This window comes from Mya arenaria, chromosome 14, assembly GCF_026914265.1.
Source record: "Mya arenaria isolate MELC-2E11 chromosome 14, ASM2691426v1".
In the NCBI taxonomy this organism is placed as follows: Eukaryota; Metazoa; Mollusca; class Bivalvia; order Myida; family Myidae; genus Mya; species Mya arenaria.
In genome coordinates this window covers 56,337,202-56,346,933 of record NC_069135.1, presented here as the reverse complement: position 1 = coordinate 56,346,933, position 9,732 = coordinate 56,337,202, and positions in this window count along the sequence as shown.

Below are 9,732 nucleotides of genomic sequence, written 5' to 3'. Positions count from 1 at the left end.
ACATCGCTTACGAAATATATATCTTTCTCAGTTTTAGCGCATTTTACCAATTTTCTCGGGTTGTCTACCACGTAAATACGAGTAAGTTTAAAACTAGCGAGGATAAATATTTCTTGACTCATACACAGATATGATTTAAACTGACAAACAATTATCCACTATTCCTACACATGAAACTCAGATTAGACAGCAACCATCGTACAGTCTATTCTATTACCACTATTTACGTACATATTTATTAGTCTACCTTATCAATCAAATGCCTTTATGAAACAAATCAATGATTTATTCTCTGAGTTTGTTTGGGATGAAAAACCTTAAATAAAAAGCACAGTGTTTGTGAAAGATTTTAAAGAAGGTGGTTTAAATATGATAGATGTTGTAAGTTATACATATAATTTTAAACAAAAGAGCTTAAAATAATATTGTCCATAAAGATAGTAAATGTTTCAAAGTGATGGCTGGCGTATTTGATGTGGTTAAGATGTTTTCTTTTGGTAAAATGTTTTGTTTAAATATTTGCCGACAAATGTCAAATACCTTATGGGAAGATGTAATAAAAGCATATACGAGTATGCTATATATAGATAAAACGTGTATAGACAAAGTAAAGCAGATTTTGCATATGCCCTGATTCTATAACCAAAACTTGGAAACTATGTATTTTATATACCTTATTTAATAAGGGGTTACAGTATGTAAAATTCCTTTTAATGGTAAAATGTATGGTCTAATGGCTTTAGAATTGATTGTTGGAAAAAAATGAATAGTTTACATAACACTGGACTTAAATCTGCAATCGATTCATATATGAGGAGACATAACATGTACTTTCCTTTTTGTAGTAATCCATGTATAAATTGTTATTTATACCCTATTTCGATAAAACAGGGCCTAAAAATATAAAAAACAATTAAAAACACTGATATACCAACTAGTCAACAAAAGTAGGTGATGTAATATGAAAATATCAATATAAAATGCAAAGTTGCAAAAAGCTGTGTATTCTATTGCACAAGAGACTCCCATATTCAATATTGTCAAACAAAACATGTTCGCAGAACACGACCAACAAAATCGTTGCTATATAGATTGAAATTAGTTGATGATAAGTTGATGATTAGCAATTTTCTTTTTGTGAACGTTGTGAAGAAACTCTACTTCATCTATTTGGGAATTGAAATACAGCTTTTGCTATTTCATATTTTACAAAAAGTGTATTCCATTGATCAAAATATTGTCATAGAAATTATGCTTGTTTTGCAAGAGTCTTCAAATAAACATTTCAGGTTGGCTAGAATTTAAAACAAAAATCTATTTTCTTTTTAAAAGCAAAAAATAGCTCCAACGGTGCCAGGGCTTAATAATAGCATTAGACTGGCTTTGTAAATTTATATTAACTCAAACTTATAAGATAAGAAAAATTGTAATTGGACAGTTGTGAAACATTTTCTATTGTAACTACATTTCTACTAAAATATAAAACATCATTCAACGTTTTACTTGTTATAATACCAATATTTCAATCAATTTCAGTTTTGTTTTCATATAAGAAGTTTAACATACACATTGACAGCTTGAATTTAATATTTGTATATATTTTTTATTAAGTGCATATCTTATAAATTTCCAGTCTAAAACATCCTGAAATACATGAAGTTTAGATAAGTCAAACATTTTTATCGCCTGATAAAATATTCTGCAAATATATTCATTCTGGTTTTCTGATACCATTTGGGTTAAGGTTACCTATTACCCTTATTTTGTTGGATAAGTTACCCGTGTACAGGGATTCATTCTTGTTTTGTCGATTATTAAACACCGAACACAATCTTGTTCTTTTTAGAAATGTCATTACTTGCATATTACGAAAATGATAAAATTACATCAGAAGTTCTCATCGAGAAAAGGGCACGGAACTCCCTAGGGTGATGATTTACATATATAGTCGGAAGCCGATGGAGCCTCGACGAATGTGGTCCTAGAAAGAGGAGTCTTTCAAATTGTCACCGCCGTGGGACCACTCTAGATGCAATTAATCGCGGATCTCACAGCATTTTGGCTTTAATATTATTTCTTTGGCATCTATCCCTCATACCGGTGGGGTAAATTTCCTCGATCGGCTTCAAAATTTGTTTTAGTCACATCGGGGGATGGGACGGGGTTAAGCCATAATGTAGCCATTACAAGGCGCGGACAGACCATTATAAAACTCGAAAGAAGGAAGTAGGTATTAAAATATGTGACAAAGAGCGCGTGAACATGTATTTATGTTTATGTATTGGCTACTTTTAAGATTGGAAGGAATATACTCAAAGTGATGGACGTGTCTTTCATTGTTTTAAATAAATCAATTGAAAACTAATTAACACTAGAATATATTTGTATTAAAACCGGACCAGACCAGACTAATATATACAGATAAGAATTTATGTGAATCCATACATTTATATCATGTACGACACGGCTTTGTAAATAGTTACTGTAAAATACTAATTTTGAGTTCTAGTGTTGTTCTCTTCCCGTCCCAAGTTCCTGGCATGGCTAAATGAATTAACATTCCAAACAAACTCGATCATAACTTTTGTCACAGAACGGCATATTGACTGGCTGTTTTGGTGTCGATGCTCGCGTTGCTATATTATTTAAATATTGAAATTTATTCAAGACCAGAGACTGCGTTGACAATTTTTGTTATTTATTCCTCTCTTTCCCTAAACCTTTTTTAAATATGTTCATGACCATATATAAAGAGTTACTCTGCTTATCTATATTAAGACAGCAGAAAATAAAAGTGTCTCCCGATGATGATGATGATGATGATGATGATGATGGTGATGGTGACGATGACGGCGACGACTACGACGACGACGGCGATGATGATGATGCTGATGATGATGTGATGATGATGTTGATGATCAAGCTATACAACTCTGATAAAAAGGTAAGTGGAATATGCTCCGACAATATAGGATCCACACACCAAAGCAAGCACAAGGAAACTGGAGATGGTCCATGGTTAACCATCTCCAGTGGCACCTACTGCAGGAGAGAAAAAGAAAGGCAAAGGTCGTCATGACGTACCGCATTGCCAACCAACTCCCTGATATACCCAGTACTAGTCTCACTGCCACAGCATCGGCGAAAGCTCACAACATTACCTTTCTGGTACCGTACACCATCAGATTGTGGAACAGACTTCCTCATTCAGTTGTTAGCTGCCCTACCATCGAAAGCTTCATGGGAGGGAGCCCTGTCTGTCACCATACGATATAAGACATTACTGGCGTTTTTTCCCTGCATTGTATTAGAAGTGTATTATCTTTAAGTGAATGAAATAAAGGCGAGGATCAATAACTGGACCAGAAGCGTTTTAAAATCAACACCATCACCTAGCATGGCATGTAACATGTATCATCACGGACTTCTTTTGGTACTATGGATGTGTACACCGAGTATTTAATGGTTTAAATAAGTAGTTTTATTAAATAGTTATGTCTCTATAATTTTGAAAAAAATACCGATATTGGACGATAAGCTAGTTCCTTATTCATTCTTCCCTATTCCTTTTTCGAACAAGAATAAAGAACTAGTTCCTTATTCATAATGCATTATTGTAGAAATGCATAAACTCATTTTTTTGTACTATGTTTCGTATTTCCACTAAATAATTTAACAACTTTGTGAATAAATTAATGCAGGAAAATAGAAAAAGTCGAAAAAGGAACAGGGGACTAGTTCCTTATTCCTTATTCAACTACCCTGTAATGTGCTTATTTTCTCTTTTCTATTGCATCCGTTTAAGAGAAAACGGTATCTGAAAAATGCATCAGAAGTATGTTCCATAAGCTGCGCCCATTTATGAAAGATTAGGGACAGAAAAAGAACCCACGAAAAATGAAAATGGCACTTGATTTGTTTTTCTTATTCCAACTCACATACGGAACTGGTTTCTTTTTCCTTAGATAAACCAAAAATAAAAACAGAAATATAAAAGTGTTAAAATTATAATTTCTTCATCTATGTTTCGATTTGCTATTATATAGCCGTGCAACATTGTTTTTAACTGCAAGTTTGCGTGAATGCATTCATTCGGAGCTCCTCGGCCATTTTTTTTTATCGAAAACAACCTCGGATGTATGCCGAAACATCGGTTGAAGTAGTTCGTATTTTTTTGAATTATATTATTAATTAAATGTATTGTTAAAGAGTTGCATTTATTGATCTAAGTTTAAATTGATTGCCAGTGAAGTGTATTATTGCAGACATAATTAAAATTCCCAAGAGTTAAGTCATAAAGTTGAACTGCTAAATAAAATTACTACGCGATCTACTTGCAGCGGACTTAAACGTACCACTTTTCGAGTATGAAAACCGTCCAAATACATCCAGGGGTGTTTTCGAGAAAAAAATGGCCAAAGAGTTCCGAATGAAATGCATTATCATTCTGGAAGGATGGAGTGCTTCAACTACTTAGTACCACGCTATGATCCGAATAAGAAATTATACATTATTCCTTATTCAAACTTGAATAAGGAACAGAAACGATGATTTTTCAACTCTACGTAATACATTTTTTATCAAATAATACGCAGAAGTGGTCAACATTTAAAGTTCGCAGAAATGCATTGTCTATTCAAGATATTTTTAGCACTTAAAAGTCCTTTAAAAACGTACCAAACTCCGAATAAGGAACATAAATCTTGAAAACGTCAACAAATTAACTTACCGATTAATCACTTTTCGACAAAAAACAATGCAGAAGCGGTTTATATAAAAAGTGTACAGAAATGCATTGTCTATTCAAGAGAGTTTTAGTGCTTAAAGTGCTAGTTCCTTCTTCCTAATTCGACTTATTTTGCGTAAGAGTTTGTTTTGCATTCTTTATTTTTTATTTTTATGCATGTTAATGGAACATTTACCATGCTTTGGCAGTAGCTTTCATTTATTTGATGTAACTCTGCCGTGACCCAATAGTATTAAGCCAGGTTTCAAAATGTACAGGGTGCCGCTGAAACGTGCACAATGTGTCGGGCTGTGATGATTTTCAAAATTATTAATTTAATAAAAAATGGAACTGTGCTTAATTTAACTAAACTTTGTCCAGCTGCCAAGAATGTCAACTTTTTGTATGAACTAAAAGAATAATTTTATTATATTAGTCAATAATTGTTAATAAAGCATGTAGGTGTATATGCTGGTCTCCATTATCGTAGAAGACTGCTTCATAAAAAGGAATGGATGCTTCACCATTCCGTTACTCTTTAGCTAAACCCCTTAATTTGATATTATAAGCGCAATATAGTTTGCCGTTTTTAAATCCTCCCTTAAATTGAACCAAAATTATATGGAGTGACCTGGCATCGTGTTGAAGATCTAGTTGTTGTGTTTTTGTTCGGATTGCATAACATGGGTCAGTATTCACAATATATGTGCAATGTATGCTTTCCATACTTATTTTATTTAATTTTGAATACAGTTAAATTGGTCCTGTTTTTTGTATGTATCTTGTATGGACATGTCATAAATCTGAATGTGTAGAACTCTTTTGAATGTATTGGAAAAAATAAACACTGTTTTAATGCCTTAGGCCACACCAAATTGATATTTCGTTCCTCGGATTTACCGCTCTTATTTTTTTGAAAATGTAAAAAAAAATATTTTTTTTTTTGTGCGCCCGCACCTTTTAATCGCCAAGCAGTTTTATTCAGGAAATAATTTATTAAAAGGCTAAAAATAATCAACTATAATTTTTCTACGCTAGTTTTCGTGTTTTTGTAAAGGGAAGTTACCGATGCGTAGTGTTTTTATACACTATCTCGATCGGTTTAGCATGGGTTTCAATAAATTCAATCAAAATGGCGGCTTCCGGTATAAATGTGGCTCAAAGTTTGGAAATTAAATCTTATTTTTGACAATAAATATGTTTTGAGCATGCTTGAAGTCATTGTTGATCGTCTCATGCACTAAAGGATCATTATTTAAAGAAATCATTATGCAATAAAGCATGTGTATCTGAGACCTGTAGCGATTATATTGCGTAATTAGTGACTCGTTTTGAATGGAAATCGGAATGATCAACTTAGTTCTGTACTATTTTATTCAAGTCATAATACAAGGGACCAAAATTTTACCTCGTTACGACCATGCTGAAGATGATATGGAACATGAGTCATTGTTTGGTCCAAATTGATGTATCGAGCTCATTTTTGATCAAATTCTGACAAAACAACAGTTTTGAACAAGTATCTTTTCACAAATAGCGATATAAACACTGGTCTGGATATAACTCAACATAAGTAAGCGTAAGTTTATCACCTTATATTTTGTTTTTATTTGCAGCATAATCCGGGATTGTAATGCACTTGTCAATTGTAACCACTGCCCCGCCCACCCCTCGCCCTTGTTCCAGGGGTATACCAGGGACAGTAGAGAAAATGGGCTGTGTTTTTACCTTACAGGTGGCCCCGCAGTGCCTAGTGAATGTGGTTTTGTCTTCATATTGAAAATAGTCAGGAATGGGCCTCACATAGGTATTCGGGGTTGCGGGGCCATTTGGCAGGAATTTTACCAGCAGTGTGTCCTTGCAGGTCGGGTATTTTACCCGGGTTTTGAGAGACCGGAAGTCAAAGTCCCCGCTATTCCGGAATTAGGGGGGGGGGGTGAGGTGGCATATACATTTGGCTGGTGCATAAAAACATCTAAATAAGGCCTAAAAAAGAAATGGTTTGTTTCTGGTTACATGCCCAAAAAATATTGGGTCGGTAGGTAGGTTTTTTTTTTTTTTTTTTTTTTTCCCTGGCAGTCAACTTCAACATCTTCTTATCTGCCATGTAACTCATCGATAAGGTATTTTATAGGTTGTCCTTGTTCTACACACTTTATTTCTTTGAATCCCAATGCACAATGAGTGCAAGGGTATACATTTACTGCAATCAGGCATGTTAATTTCGTCGCCATTCCGGTCTACTCAATGGGCATTTTGTTGTCAGGAAAAAAGAACTAATGCACCGGTTGGTGCTGGAAAAATATCTAGTTGTGAAATTTAGCAAATGGCATAAATTTCGGACAATTTTTTCCGGATACCGGATTTTTTTGGCAAGTGAATTTTTTTGCAATAAAATATTTTGAGTCGGTGGCAAATAAATTGAGTCGGTCGGGTTACCAGAAACAAACCTATTTTTTGTTTAGGCCTAACCAAAAAAAGTACTCTAAAAAATATCCTTCTTTTTGTTTTAATAAGCACATGTCATTGCAATTCCTGTGATAATAAAAACAAAATTTAGTCTATGTTAAATGGAGTCTGATGTTTGATGATGCCTGTGTAAGTGATCATTTTTTACAAATACAAAATCAATCCTAAGTTATGTCTAAATACAGTTGCATATGATGTTAAACTGATTCAGGTAGATGTATATAAGTTATTTCAAACTTTTTACTAAAAGCAGGGTTATTTATTATTATGAATGATCGTCATATTAAAGTATGTTTTAATTATATAAGAAATTAGATTTATCCATATAATGTTTGTACAAAAAACACGGATGAATAAATAGTGTGTATTCCGACATTTTCCCAATGTCCATTAGAGGTTCAGTTCAACATGGCGTTAAAATGGGTTTAATGGCAATTATTTTGAACAATCCTTCTTATCTATATTGAATATAAGGAAAAATATATTTTACGCTCTTCGCTCGCTTCAGTTTTAATGAAAACTGACAAAAAATGTTTTTGTTTTTTTTTCGTTCGCTCGCTCCAATTTTTTTTGGCAAAAATCCGAGGAACTAAACATTAATTTGGTGTAGCCTTAGAATTAATAACATCAATCAACAGCAGAATTGTCAAATCAACATGATTAAACGCGTTACGGACATGAAGTGAGCAGGAATACAGTTACTAATGTTTCCTTGTATAATATATGCTTTCATGAACAAAAATGATGCAATGATAAAAATAAAATGCTTTTGTTTACCTTGGAGGTAATTGTACGTAAGCCACTCTTAAGCTTTCATTTCAAGCATAATAACCTTTTTATAAAGATTAAATACTGTAGAACACAATGATATAGCGCGATAGCTATTCGGATCGCTTTTCTTTTTGATTCGTTTGCTATCATTTTTTACGTCATATAAGAATGAAAGTAATTCATGCGCAGAGGTTGAATATGGTTCAATGAAACTAAGTTATCTCGTACCCTTGTAATTAGGTACCCTCTAACTCTCGGCCATTTTGTACCATTCTTTCGGTCAATTCGATGCTACCCTTATTCACTTGGTACCCTACTGATCAATCAATAGTTAGTTCGTACCCTATGCCGGTTCAACTAACAGTTTGATCGGTCGGTCCTGTAAAGGAATGAATTGTGGGGTTGATGTCATTATCGGGGTATGAACGCAATTGGGCTGGTCAAAGTGTGTGGAGTCAGCAGGACTGCGTTCATATCCCCGATAATGACAACAAACCCGCAACTCTTTACTTATATTTACACCAATAGTTCATTATTTCATTCAAAAATTGTTAAAACATAACTACATTTCATTTAAGAAAACGTTTCAGTAATCCTTTCTTACCCATTCTGTAAATAGAACGACCCGAATTTACCCGGAAACATTTTTTAAATGACGTCACAATAACGCGGGAAAAGATCAAACACTTGAAATAACTTTTAAACGTAAAATTGAAACACTTATGGCAACAATACATTAAAAATATAATAAATAAACACTTTCTAAAATGTTTATTTATAATTTACGGACCTTCTGACACAGTTCAAACAATAAGAAGATCAATAGTTTGTATGTATACTGTTATGCGATGAATTGTTATCCGAACATATCCGAAGATGTTGCGTTCATTTAAGGAATGGAAGTTGAGGTGTAAATACTACAATGTGACCAACGGCTGGTTTCGATGAATTTTGAAATATTCTCAAATACGTCGGCGTATGATATTTTAAACGATGATTTTTTAAGACAAATATTTATTTCATGTTCTTCTGTGGTATATTGAAATACAGCTGTGGGTACTATCTCGATAAATCAAAATAAAAGTTCACTGTTTTCTCAGATTTTACCCGTTTCAATGTAAAACATTTTTAAATGTAACATACACGTCCTGTCGGTCCGTCCACAATGATCCGATGAAAAAAATCGCTGCGCACTCGATTTCAACTATCGTGTTGTCAACAAATCCCTGGGGTTGATCACTTCATCTCCACAATACAGCACGAGACTCTCCCCGATATGGCCAAATACGGGACGCGAACATGTAGAAGCGGTTGCAGCTTTTCCGGCTGAATATAACGGCGGTTGATGACTTGGCGCATGCCATATCAACCGATGAATCAACTGTCTCACTTGAGCAGAGCAAGCTTGCCTGATACCACCGACGGGGCACAAATGTCACTGCCTTTTAAAAGGAAAGCACCACACGAATGTACATGGTAGGGGTGGAATCAGCCGCCGCGGTGCCAACCAGGTCGCTATCTCACAGGGAAGTATGTAGAACACCTCCTTCACCCACCAGAATTTGGCGAATCGGAAGCTTCCATTTATTCGAGTCATATACCCAGAGGGCCACCGTTTCCACCAGGATAAAGACATCGATCACAGGTCCCATCTGGCTCGGGACTTCATGCATGACAACGGCATTCACTGGATGGACGACTGGCCATCAGGGTTAAATAACTAATGCAAATAGTGAGTTTTATGCAAGTAAAAATACATCCCTGTT